Raw genomic sequence first — 13,740 nt, forward strand, 5'->3', positions numbered from 1 at the left:
GAAAGGGAGCAAAGAGCCAGAGCTTGAAAGCATGAGCCACATCTCCAGGGCACAAGGGCAGAGATACCCCTGCCCTCCACTGCTGGTATGACCCTGCTGGGACTCGATGTCTGCAAGTCCCTGGGTGGCTTCGGGTGGCCCCCGCTGACCCCTGGTGCTGACCGAGCTCTCTGGCACCCCACACTCTCAGCATCACCCCACACAGAAACGCAAACACAATGTGAAGGCAGAGCGGGGAATTAGGAAGCCTCAGCAATGGGCACGGGTACCCGCAGAGGAGCAGCTTCATCGCAGAGAAGAACCCAGCCAGCTTAAGGTATTATTAGATCCAGCTGCAGTGGTATTAATGAGTGCTTTCAATTTTAATGAAGTTAATCTACCTGTAAAAGCTCTTTAGGCCCATAAACATATGACTGGAGAGAGAATAGGACTTTCAGCCACATTTTTATAACATTTGAGCGTGTTTTTTACAGACGCTCATTTAATAGCGATGCCAGCACAACAGCTGGGAGGAAAGCACCCACTGTCCAAACCGCAGCTCCCTGCACCATGGCAGTCAAATGCGGAGCAACCTCTTGCTCAAGCTGCATGGACTTCTAGGGGAAGCAGGATTTCATGTTCCCATTATGATAAAAGTTAGAAAACCTGTGAATTTCAGTGGCAAAACATGTATTGCCTATTCTCCCTGAGGAGAAGATGGTGCATGCAAAACAAAGCTCATGGAAACAGAGACAAGCCCCAGCCTAGCAGAGCACCCTGGCCCACTGGGGTCTCCCTGTCCTCCCCCCGTTCCCAGCTCAAGTGGAGAGGCCAGTCACGCTGAAGCTGGTCTCCAGCCCCCACCAGCAGGTCCTTGCCTGCTTTGCCAGCAGAGGTTCACTTTTCTGATGCCTCCAGTTACTCTTGGGGTTTGAGTCACTGGCTTTGATTCACCTTTCCCATCTCTGGGGAAAACAGGAGAGTCAGAAACTGCCTGAGACCTGGGATGACCTCCTCACATCCACAGGTTTGGACTTTCTCCTCCCTCCTCCCTGTGAATCCTGTGAAACTCCCCTTTCTGCACAACGCCAGCTGAGCACCAGGTGCCAGAGGACACAAAGACTCCCCAGGGAGCAGTGCCTGGCCCAGGCTGGTCCTCCTTGCCTGGAGGAGAGGACAAACAGGGCCACCCTACAAGAAAACATCAAGCTGACCAGAAAGCTGCACATCACATCTGGAGAGAGAGGAAAGAGCAAGAATGGCACTGGAAATTGAAACACGGTAAGGAAAACGTCAGTCAGTGCCCCCCAGGTGAGGCAGGCTGGGTCTCTAAAGGCTTTTGGGCTCTGATCACCAGGGAGAGGGAGGGGAGGGCAGGACCTGGGGCTTTCCCTGGCTGGCCTTCACACACCAGCTGCCGGGGTGCTGTGGAGCAGTGGGGACCCCCTTTAAGGGGTGCCTGGGCTGGGTTCTTGAGTCGTTGCCAACTACAGCAATGGCTTAGTCTCCCACCATCTTGGCTTTCCAACCAAAACCACCTCTCCCTCCAGCCCACCCCACCCTCCAGCAACATTGCCAAGGGCAGGAGATGCCAGGTACCACGGGACCCACCAGCAGCATCCAGCCCCACTCCCGCCCCTGCTCTGCTCGCCCCGTTACCGGCAGCTTTATCACAGGCTGGTGGGGCCAGGGGAGACCTGGGGGTTCCTAGCACGCCTCCTACACGGGGAGCTCACCATGGGCTGCTGCAAGCCACCGTCAGACACATCCCTGTGCCAGCACTGAGGCGGGACATCCCTGCCTGCACGCCCAGGCCAGCTCCCAATGCACCCGCTTCACCGCGCTGCCGGGCACTGCCTGAGGCCAGCAGCCAGGGCCTCTCCTTGCACCAAGTTCCCTGAAGGCCACAATGTGCTGTGACTTCTCATGGAAAAGGTCCTGATGGGTTCCACGGTCCCATGCAGCCCCTCATGAGGTCACTGCCCTGCCCAGGGTGGGAAACCTCAAAGCAGCTGCCCATATCCCCTCTGTGTTCTCCTGCTGGTCGTGTTATCCCTGGCTTGGAGGTGACACTCAGGGCTGTGGGGACACCGGGCCTGCACTGCCTGCTACGGCTGGTGGTAACGGCACTGCTTCTCTCCCAGCTGAGACACCAAACTGAGGCAAATGTCCTCCGGCGGCAGCGGGACAAAGCCCTGCCCGGGGCAGGCACAGGCACAGTTGTGTGTGGCCTGCCTGAGCTCCCAAGTGCTCCTGCCGGAGCCAGCCGGGAGCCGTGGCTGCCCAGCCGGGGGACCGGGCAGCAGTGCCGCGACAGGGCTGAGGAGCCAGTCAGTTAATCAGCCTGTCCTCAGATGGGAGACTGGACCCGACTCCCATGGAGAACAGTTTGAAGACCTGAGGTTGAGCCTGATGTACATCAATGTGTCTTTATACCCCTCTGAGAAAAGGAGGTCAAAGCAGCTTTACATCTCCAGTGTAAACCAGTAGACCAGCATAAAAAGGCATTTATGGAATTAAAATTTCTTTTTGTCTGAAATTTGCCTTGGTGCACAGAGACCCTAGCTGTTTCTGCAGCAGCCTGTGGCAGTGCCCATGGGGGATGCTCCCAGAGCAAACTCTGCAGGGGGCACCCACAGGTCCACCCCAGACCTGGATGGGAGCTTGGCGGGGGGACCCTGATGGAGCTGGTGAGTGCTTGCTCTGAACCATCCCTGTGGAGGAACTGGAAGTGGCTGGAGAAGTGGGGATGCCAAACACATTCCTAGCTGCTGGCAGGGTTTTTTTTTTACATCAGAACCACAAAGCAGGAGTTCCCAAACATCTATGGCTAATCTTTGGCAGGATCAGCCCAGAAGGGTCAACTGATCCACAGGGGGATGTGCAGAATGCTCTGGGGCAGAAATCGATAGCCGGCTGCTTAGTGCCTGGGTTGTGGTCATTAATCAATCAACACGAGAACATCACAGGGTGTTTAGAGAACAGCTGTGGCACTGAGCAGCATTGAACCAGGACAAGCCAGAGCAGGACCTGGGTTTCCTTCTCCCCCAAAAGAGCACATGGCCAGCAGCAGCAGAGAGCTGCAAGTGCTAGCAGGAGGACTAGGAAGATGCATGCTACCAGGAGTCTCTGCACTTCTGGAGCTACCCCAGGATGGTTTCATGGATGTTTTGAGGGACAAGGCTCTCCAGGGGCAGTACAGATACAGTTTGGAATGTCCACTAACAAGGTTAAGAGCCTGACTCAGAGGGACCCCTCCACCCCCCAGTTTGCCCATGGGGCCTTGGCTGACAGAGGCCAGCCTCGTGTCCTGCAGCTTGTCTTGCTGTGGCCGGCGCTGGATTTGGCCACTTCTTCCCACAGGTGTGCAGAGTCGCAGGTGCTGGTCTGTGCTCAGCTCCTGCCAGCATCACCTCCTTGACCCCTCTTTGTAGGTCATCAGGGTCTGCCAAAGCCACCAAACCCCACAGCAGAGGAAAGGAGTCATGGTCATCTAGCAAGAAGACTAGGCAGCGGTTCTTGGAGCAGCACAGGGCAGGAGGGAGCAAGTCAGTCAGGGCTCATCATCGCCTGGAAGTGGCTCACCTTCGCTGGGACAAGCGGTGCCACCAAAGTAGGGCTGCCAGGCTCCCTGGGGCCACAGCGGCACAGAGGCTTTCTTGGCGTGCTGTGCGGAACAGGGCGTATCATCTAATTATATCGGCTCTGTCCCACAAAAAGGAGCTGGGAGATGGGGTGCCCTATTTACACAGTCCTCCTCCAACCCCCGGCAGCTGCAGCACTGGTGCCAGCCTGCCCCTGGCCCAGGGACTGCAATGGCTTCATGTCCTTTGGCCCCATCAGCTGGAGGAGGGGAGCAGCAGACCCCCACTGCCCGCACCTCCACACCCATCGAGGCACAACCGCTCCCTGGCTGGATGTTTGCTTCTGCCGGAGGGCAAGACAGTTGCAGGGGTCCGGGTCAGTGTCTGATGGATCAGTGGCCTCTCTCCAACCCACCCTCCAGCCCCTGGGCTGGCTAATACTGGGCTGCCCCACAGGCTGCAAGTGATCTTATGCTGCCACTGAGGAGTGGGTGTCAGATCCGGCACTCTGGGGGAAGAAACCCACTCTGGCAGCTCAGCAGCACAACACCACAAGGCTGCTGCAGCTCATAGCCTGGGCAGATGTGTCCTCACCACAGCACCTTGCACATGCACCCATGCGAGGAGCCATGAAGGGGTCAGCAGCAAAGGGACTCAGACCAGCTGTGAACAGGTTGCTTGAACACCCCAAGACTGACAGCATCCTCACAGCTCTGTGCCCCACTGGGCCAGGCTGCTGCAGCCCACTCCCTGCCCAGCACTTGCCTTCCTCCTCAGCTCAGATCCTGCTCTAGGAGGTCTCAGCACCTGTGGGGTGGGTTGCAGTGAACCCACCCTGCAGGGCTGTCGTACCCTGTGCCAAGAGCCTTTGGGAGCAGGTGGAGCCATCAGGAGGTGATTGCCATCTCAGGCAGCACAGGACTGACACCATCAGGGCTATGCCCCGAGCAGGAGCAGGCCAGGCAAACACTTCCCTGCCTGTGATGGGAGAAGAACTGGAATGAACACACCAATGCCAGGGTTATTCTCCCACTTTGAGGGTGCCAGGCAAGGAGACTGAGCAGGAGCCAAGGGCACTCAGAGCTGGTGCCATAGCAGTGCACACAGAGGAGGGGCTGCCAAGGGCTTGGTGGATCCCACCCAAGTCTGCGGGGTTCACCTCTCAGAAACTTCACTGTGCTCTGGAGGTGCTGGGCACAAACCTCCCTCTCCTCACATGGAACCTCAGGATGCTCCAGCCAGCCAGCAACCTTCCCAAACGGTGACAGAGACTTGGCCCCTCTGTATGCTTGAAGATGTCCCTTTGACCTTCCCAGAAGCTGGCCTCGGGTGACCCTCACCCCTGGCACAGCCCTGTGCACTCCTCCTCAGCCACGGGTCCTGTTGGGCTGCAGGTGGCAGGCGTGATGCGCAGCCCTGCGCCCTGCTCCGGTGGGGCTGGTAGGAGAGGGCTCCCCGCCAGCCTCATCCCAGGCAAGCCCAAGGGCTGGGGAACGGCCGCTGGTGGGGCTGTGGGCCAAGAGCAGATCGAAAAGCGCTCCTCACCTGACGTTCTGTGGTTGCTAGGTGATTAAATCATCCATCTGCTTATGACAGCACGGGAGAGCAGTGAGTCAGTCCCCTTCGTACAAGACAACAAAGGGTTTTTCAACTCCAGCCCACCTCCAGCCTGTCCCCAGGTCTGTCAGTGCCTGCAGGACGCTCAGCCATATGCAAGAGGAGCAGGGTGCCCACGCCGCAGCCCAGCATCCCAGGGCAGGGCGGCTGCCAGAGGCACCATGGTTCTGATGAGCAGGACCTCCACGGCATCCTGGAGAGCACAGCCAGGCAGCTGTATCCTCACAGCACCACCTCGCAGGAGGGTTTTGCTTTTATTGCACCTAGAGCGACTTGGAGGGGTCAGATGAGCCCCACCAGCAGCAAAGGGAGGACTGCTGTTAGCCCCCCGCCAGACAGCCCAGCACCCCCAGCACAGCCACCCAAGCACCTTCCCCCTTCTGCAGGCTCGGCTGCGTCTGCCGCAGGGACGTCGTTATCATTGTACATGCGGAGCGGCTACGACCACGCGCTTCGGGAGCAGAGCCCAGGGAAAGCCAGCAGCTGCTTGAGGAGAGCAAAGCAGGAAGGCAACAGTTTGGGAGAAAATAACATTTTCATAAAGTGTTTCAAGTCTTTTGGAGGAGGAAAGTGGGAAGCAAGAGAAGGAAGAGCCTCTGTGTACGTGTGTGTGTGTGTGTCTGCATATGTGAGAGAACACACCAGGAGCCTCCCTTCCCACTGAGAAGAAACCATCTCAGTTTCTCAGGTTTTGGTGAGTGTTGAGATACTGGGAAATTAAAGCAATGCCCACAAAATGTGTTCAGAAAGCCCAGTTTTCATTAGTAAGGCTCAGAACCACGCACAGCTGCTGCACAGACCCTTCTGCTGCCAACCAGCATGCGCTGAGCTGGGGGACCAGCTGCTGGGTGATGGGCTGGCGGCTGTCAGGACCCACATCCCCTGCCAACACACAGCCCACTGGATCTGAAGCCCACCAGTGGAAGCCCACTGGATCTGAAGGGCCAGTGGAAACCTCCTGTGTGATGCATGGGCCTTTGTGGGAGCTTTTGGCCACATGGAGCTTTGCTGCAGGGATGGAGCTGGGGAGCCACCCCAGGGGCTGCCCACTCCCTTCTGGTGAGAGTTACCTGCAACAGGGTAAAGGAGCACCATGCACAGCAGAAATGGGGCAAAACTGTAGCAGAGCAGCTGGGAGCTGCCCAAAACTGACTTCTCTGCCTCCTGCCACTGCAGGAGAGCGAGTGCAAAACACTCACTGCCTGTGACATCCCTCCCACCCCACATGCTCTGTGCCAGGGCTCAGCCAGCACCGAGGCAACCACAGCATCATCCCAAACCCTGGGAGCTGGGCTGGTGGCCTCCCCACTGTTCTCTGCAGTCCTCCCAGGTCCCCCGGCAGCTATCACGACTTCTTAGTGCAAAGAGACTCATTAATGAAGTGGAAAAGGAGGAGGAGGAGCAAGCTGAATGGTCTGTCCTAAGGGACAGTACAGCAAGGAGGAGGAGGAGAGCGTTCAGCATTGATCTCGAGATACGCAGCCACAAGAGGGAGAGGAAACACTGTCCGGAAGATAACCGGGGGTGGAAAGGATGAGGGGTCCAGCTGGCTAGGCAGCCTGCCTGGGGGGCCTGCCAGCAATGGTGGAAGCCAAAGAGGTGTGGGCAGGAGGACAGCAGAGCAGGGATGCTGTCTCCAGTCACACAGCCACCATCAGCACCCCCATCCACAGCAACCTCCACCAAAAAGCAGCTCACTGAGCCGGCAGGAGGCAAAGGAAGGCCTGCAGAGCCACATGCAGGAGGGCTGGGTCCTGGGAGATACCCATGGCACCGCAGGAGAAGCCTCCGGAAGGCTATCCGTTCCATCTGCACTCCCTGCCTTGGAGCTCAGGTCTCCCCACCCTGCAGGGTACCATCCCTTTGCTGGCTCCCGGCACCCTGGCGTGGCAGCAAGCCTGCCGCTCGCCAGCAGCGGCACTGGTGGAGGAAGGAGGACAGGCTGGGCTGTGTGGGAAGGACATTTTTCTTTAGCACGTCGGTTCCCAGTTTCCAAGCTGTCTCTGCAAAGACCTGGCTGCTGCACTTGTGGGCAGCACTGCAGGGGAACTGGGGGGTGCGGGCGCTGGGTTCCTCCTGGCCACTGACCCTCAGCCACCAGCCCCTGGCCAGCTTGCCTTGCAGCAGAGGGATGGAGCCCTCAGGTGCAGGTCTGCCTGCATCACAGGTGGGCAGCGCTGGAGGCTGCCGGGGAGCAATGGGAGGGGAATGTTTCCCTCCCCAGCTTGCAGCTCTCCAAGCAGAGGGATGGAGACATCAGGGTAGCAGGGGCAGGGGCAACATGGTCAGCAGCTCTACGACAGCTGCTTCTCCAGCTCCAATGCCCCTCATTGTTCTGTGGGTCCCCAGCAGCAACTGTTTCCAAACCTAGGGAGCCCTGGTCTGCAGCAGCCTCCCATTCCCATGCCACACGGGGGGCTTGGCTACCTGTATATCAGAGCGCACGACGTTGGCCTCCACTGCTCCTGTGCTGGGCAGTGGCAGGGCTGCTCTCCTCTACTCACACCCTTCAGGGCGCAAATCCCACAGGTGGACCCATCTGACCCACTGCATCCAGGACTCCCATGCCTGGCCAGCCCCAGGAAACGCCTAAAAAACTCATCGGGAGCTTAGGTGCCCCTATTCCTGTGCAGCCCTGCTGCCCTGCATCCCATCCCAGAGGGTACAGACACCTTCAGTGAGCATCACCCTCTCACGCTGAGCTGGGGAGGAGGACACTGGCCATTGTGCCGTGGTGGGTCTGTGTGCCCGTGCACCTCCAGCCTCCAGGGCACCCAGCATGCTGCCTGGAAAGCATAACCCAAACAGGTGCCTGGCATGAAATTGGTTCTCCCATCCCAGAGATCTGTACCCACAGCAAGCAGGTACTAGACAGGGAATCGCACCAGTGTTCATGAACTGACAGGCTGAGTAACCCTTTGCACCTCAGCAGCTGAAACGCTTCCTCGAGACGGTGCTAGAAGGATTTGGTGAACTTTAGCCTCTTCCCAAACCAGCAGCAGTGTCCAGCTGAGACAAAAGGAGGGTGGGTTATTTAGAAAATAACAGACTGACCCTTTCTCATCATTTGGAAAATTGCCTTACTGTTCAGAGCACGAAAATCACTGGAAAAGGGACCCTGTCCCTTAAACTGTGTCTACTCAGTCCAAACATCAGCCCCAATCCCCGGCTCCCTCAGCAGATCTGCCCCAGGAGGAGGGTCTCCAGAGTCCGGGCTGCTCCCACCAGGCTCAGTGCTCCCCAGGGTCTCATCAGGAGCTGATGAGAGATACCACCACCCCTGCAGTTTAGGTCCAGCCAAGCCTGAGTGCAAGGCAGCCAGTCCCAGCAGGCACGGGTGATAAATGCCTGGCTGAGGTGCCCATCTCAAGGACTTGCCCAAGTCCATGAACCCCCAGCCGAGCTGCCAGAGCAGTCATCCCCTTGTGCCTCTATGCTGTGGGAAGGATTAATCGGTCAAAGAAACGGTGAGAGTCAACTTCATTCCTGCAGCAAAGAAACTGTGCCATTAAAATCCTCTCTCCTATGACACACACTGAGCCTATTTCAGTAATAGTTTGGCACGGGAATAACATTACTGAGCTTATAAATACCTCGTGGGGTGCTGCTCTGCTGATGGAGCAGTAGGACGTAGCCCTTGCCCACCCCACTGCCAGCCCCGGCAGCCTCCTGGGGAAGGCACAGCCATCACCACCACTGGAGCTGAGGGTGAAGGGTAGAAGGACACGTTACAGCAGGGCTGTCCCAGGGCAGCCCCACAGGAGAGCTAGGGGCTGGGAGGGGAGCATGGTTGATGGGAATGGGCAAGAACTGGGTCAGCCCTGGAGATACCAGAGGGGACGGAGCTGAGCCAGGGGGAGGATGGAGGTAAGGAGGAGGTGGAAAGCATTAGCATCTAGAGGATGTTTCCAAAGCGAATGGCGAGGGTCACTGTGGCTGCAGCCAAGGCCTTTGTTCTGACTCAAACCAGCCTGAAACATGTGGTCAGCCTGTCTCTGTCCTCTTCACAGGGCACCCCAGGTGCAGAGGGGTGTCTCACATGAGAGGAGGTAGGAATTGAGGCTCTTCAGGGCACAAGCTGATGCCCTGAAACATCCCGGGGACATTCACTGCACATCCTTCCCAGCCCACGTGGCACAGAGGGAAGCTGCTCCCTGCGAAGCCCTTGGCCATCAGCCAGGCCATCCTGGGCACTGAATGTGAGAAATCAATGATCCATCTCCAGCGCCTGCTCCTCTATCAAGGCCCTGCGACAATGTGGATGAAGAAAACACCCTGCCACATCTGAAAGGGACAGCAGCTGGCAGGGAAAGGGTGGGGAAAGGGTTCCAGCACCCCAGCCATGCCGGCCAGCCACCTTCATAGCACTGCCAGCCAGGGGAATGGCAGGAGCTGCAATGCTGTCACGCGTTTGTCATCTTGCAAGGGAAATCATGTGGGTGGCCCCTGTCCTGCGAAGACACGTTGAGACAAATAGCTGAGAGATTTGGATATTAAATACTTGATGCAAGGGGACTTTCATGACACTCGTCACAGGTCTCATACTGCTCCTCCTGAGCACAGAGTTAAGCCAGTACAGAGTAGTTTTAACACTCCTGCCTTATACATACTTTATGCACACACCGAGTTGCCACCTACCTTTCCTGCTCACCAGCCAGACCTCTGCCTACCTGCAAGTGTTAACACTGTTCTCCAAAGCTGCTGGGTCCCTCCCACAGAAACAGCACCAAGTCCTCACCAACTGGTCTGTGGGCAGCACGGGGGTGAAAGGGCACACCAAACCCACAGGCACCTGCCGGAGGCCTGAAGGAACAGGGTCCCACAACGTAAGAGTCTCCCAAGGGATGCGCAGAAGGGTCTACGCTCCCCCGGGAATGCAGGAGCCAGATGCTGGGGACATCTAAACCATCTCACAGCCAGCAGAGAGTAGGTTTGTGGCTGCTTGTCACAACACACACACACGCCCATCCCCAGAGGCATAAAACCACCAAGATCATCATAACCGCTCTGGAAGTTGTACAGCGCTTCCTTCAAGCAGCTGGAAAGCTCTGCAAAGAGCTGCAGTGAGCCAGGCCTCATTTGGGGAAAGCTCTCAGGAAAGGTAATTTTTCTGACAGCCCATGGTCCAAACCCACCGATAGCCGTTAGAGCTGGGAAAGGCTGACGTCTATGAGAGCCTGCCTGAGCAAAACCTGAGCTGGCGTGTTAGGGTTCAGCCTCACAGGAACTTTCCCTGTGCAACGTCTCTGCAAGCAAGAAGGGGCTCAGGACTCCCTTCCTCTTGCACATGTTAAACCATAGCACAAGGTCACACAAGGAGCCCACTGAAAACTCTGTGAATACTTGCACAGTTCTTGTAACCAAAGACACTACCCACAGAGGAACTCGGCTAGGCTTAAAAACAAGACCTGTAAGCAGACACAAATTGTGAAACACCGATATCTTCTGCAAAGCATCATCACTTTTATGCCATAGACAGTAGGACACACCAAGTCCAAGCTGCAAGAGGTCGGTGCAAGTCTCAGGGAGTGTCATTTTGCCAAAGCTCTGCTATCACGTAGCCAGCTTTCGGCAAGACACAGCGCCCCGAACAGTGGCTCATGCTGAGGGCTTCCCTCGGATCCCCGAGCAGAGGAGCTGAACCTTCACTGCCATTTATTCTGCATAAACCTAAAAACAACCTCCCGACAATCAAGAACAACCAAGCAGACTCCCTGCTCCAAACAGCTCTCTCCAACCACCCCAGCCATGCCCTGCGATCTGCCTACAATCCCTTTGCTTTCAGTAAGTAAAACTGGAGTCCCCCTCACACACAGCCTCCCCATGGGAAGGGTGGGTGGTATCTCAGCCCAGCCTAGGGTGACTCAGCACACCTCACCATGGTGCAGGAGACCAAAAAGGCTGCCCAGGGCTGCGGAGCTCAGAAGGGACTGCCCGCTGCCTCCAGCTCCAGGCACGGCTGGCCGGAGCGCTCGGCCAGCTGTGGCTTCAGCCCTGGGTGCGACTGAGCCAGGCTGGAAGACGGCGAGAAGAAAAACCATGATGAGCTCTGCGCTCAAAATCAGCACCTTGAACCCTGTCCAAAAACAAATCGGAAGTCAGCACAGCTTCTGGCAACCAGGTGCTGCCTCGCCTGTGGCTGACACTGCTAAGCACAAGCTGACAACTTCGGCCTGAGCCACAGGCAGCAGAACTGGGGACGCAGGTGGCTGCCATGGTACAGGGGTCCTCCCAGGGACACTTTCTTGCAGACTGCTCCCCTCCTCTGCGGATGAGGAAGGGATGATGTGGACACTAAGGAAAGCAGGCTGCCATCTGGATCCAGGACTATTCATCTCTGACAACGGCACTAGCAGCTCAGTGCTTGGGAGAAGTCTGATTGTGGAACAATTAGAGGGGACACAGCACGTTCATTCCTATCCATGCTGCGCCGCTATTACCCAGACTGAAAATAAAGCCTCATTTTTCATGCAAAGATGCACAATGGTTAACACGAGAAAAGCTTGCCTGGGAGGCATGCAGGTATCAAACCAATTTCAAAACGGGTCTCCAATTACTACTCATGTTTATTTGATTTACATTTTTTTCTGGCTTGCCAGATGTGTATGCTCCAAGGGTGAAATTCAGCCCAGCGCCATTGGACTGGCACGAGGGTGCAAGAAGGTGCAAAAGTCTCCTGCTGCAGAGTGGCATGTTTCCCTTGAGCTGCTCTATTCCTTCACCATTTGCAGCCATGCTTGAAACTGTACCGGTACGTCATGTACACCAAGACAGGCGAGGGAGCCGAGCTGCTGCGGAGATCAGAACTCGGTGTGCACACACCAGCTGCTGAGCCTGGATTTGGAAAAGCCCCATTTTCCTGCTGGTGTAAGAAGCAGCCCCATGTCTCAGGAGCAGGAGCGGCGGCTCCGACCAGGCATTAGCTTCCTGCAGGAAGCCTCTGGGCTGGCTCTGCTTTGTGCTTGCTCAGAGGAGAAGCAGTCAGAGGAGGATTCGCGAGGCTCTGAGAGTCCATTTTGCAGGAAGCGTTCCAAGGTGCCCAGGTCCGGTGGGCTGCCAGTCCCCGCGCATCTGCATGGACGCGCCTGCTCATGGCACAGCAGGTGCCAGCCCTGCACCAGGATGGTGGCACGGTAATGGGAAGGTCACCAAGGCTCAGATCCTCAAAGGCAAATTGGTGCCAAACTCCAATCGAAATGATGGCAACAAGGCTCTGAATCCTGCTCCTGCCTGGGCCTCATCCTGGACCAGAGCTTCTTAACTGCGTCATGGCAAAGGCCCGTAGGAGAGTTTGTTATGTGGCATCTCTCTCCTGGAGGGAGACTGTCACGTGGGGGGACACTTGTTTGCCCCTCCAAAAGTCTAACGTGAGTTTAATAACCCAACTACCACCTCGGGGCTGATCCACGCCACTGCTGCAGGGAGCCTGCATCCACACGGGAACCGAGGGCACTGCCCTGCCTGGTGCAGCCCGCCGGCTCCATTTCCCTGCAGCCCCTCTGGCTCTGTGCGACCTGGTGCAAAGCAGGAGCACCTTTACACCGGCTGGACCTAGCAGGCAGTGGGGGCGAGGTTCAGCCTCGGCAGGGCAGCTCTGCCAGTGGGCACAGCCTGTGTGTGCAGCACAGCGGGGCCTGTCCCATCCCAGGGACAGCAGGGAGAGGAGAGGGGGACACTCACGGCCCAAAGGAAGCGGGGGGGGGACGGGGGGGGACGGGGACGACACACAGCCAGAGGCAGGAGGGCCCTCGCTCAGTGCCAGCAGCTGCTCGGTGAGACAGGGGACAGACACTCAGAGGCGGGCTGTGCGAGGCAGCAGACCCTCTCCCTCGGAGGTGCCAGGAGCCAGCCCGGGGCCAGGCGCTCCCATGGGACGCCGTGCCCCTGCCCGGGAGGGAGCGGGCAGCCCCGGCACACGGGTGTGTGCATCGCCGCTTTCCCCACACGTGCCTGCTCCCTCGGCCGCGCTGGCATGTTCCCACACCCACAGCAGCCCCCAACACACACGCACCCCCGGGCTGCACCCGCGTGCACGCGCCCCGCACCTCCGGCGCGGCGCACACGCATGCAGCAAGCGGCGCACACGCAGGCTCGGGCCGGGGATGCTCCCGCACGCGGGCTCAATGCGGCTGGCACGCGCGCGGGGACGGGGACACGCTGCCCCCGCACCCTCGCGCCGGCGGGGCGCCCCCCCGGGCACAGCGCTCCGGCTCCGCAGTGGGTCGCGCACACACGCGCGCCCCCGCAGCCCGGGGCTCTGGCACACGCACGCACCCAGAAGCGAAGCGCGGCTCCCGGGGAGCTCTGCGTGGCTCCGGCCCCCCGGCTGCGCATCCCCCGCACGCCGCAGCCCGCACCGCTCCTCGGCCTCCCGCTGCCCCGTCCTCGCCCTGCGCACGGACACCCGTGGGTGCGGCGGCCACGCCCCCGGTGGGTGCGGGACACGCACACGCACCCGGCTCTGCAGCCGCTGAACTCCTTCTTGGCCGCCCCCAGCACATCCAGCCCGGCCCCAGCCCCCCGAGCCCTTCCGCCCCCCGCCCAGCCCGGGCCGGCTCCA

At 58.5% G+C, this 13,740-nt stretch overlaps 1 protein-coding gene across 3 annotated transcripts in view; it reads right to left on the bottom strand.

Moving 5' to 3' along the window:
- DLGAP4 (DLG associated protein 4) overlaps window positions 1-13,740 on the bottom strand; it is a 229,573-nt gene that overhangs the window by 199,697 nt on the left and 16,136 nt on the right. The gene's annotated exons all lie outside the window — the stretch shown is intronic.

Source organism: Falco punctatus (genome assembly GCF_963210335.1).
Source record: "Falco punctatus genome assembly, chromosome: 10".
Classification (NCBI taxonomy): domain Eukaryota; kingdom Metazoa; phylum Chordata; class Aves; order Falconiformes; family Falconidae; genus Falco; species Falco punctatus.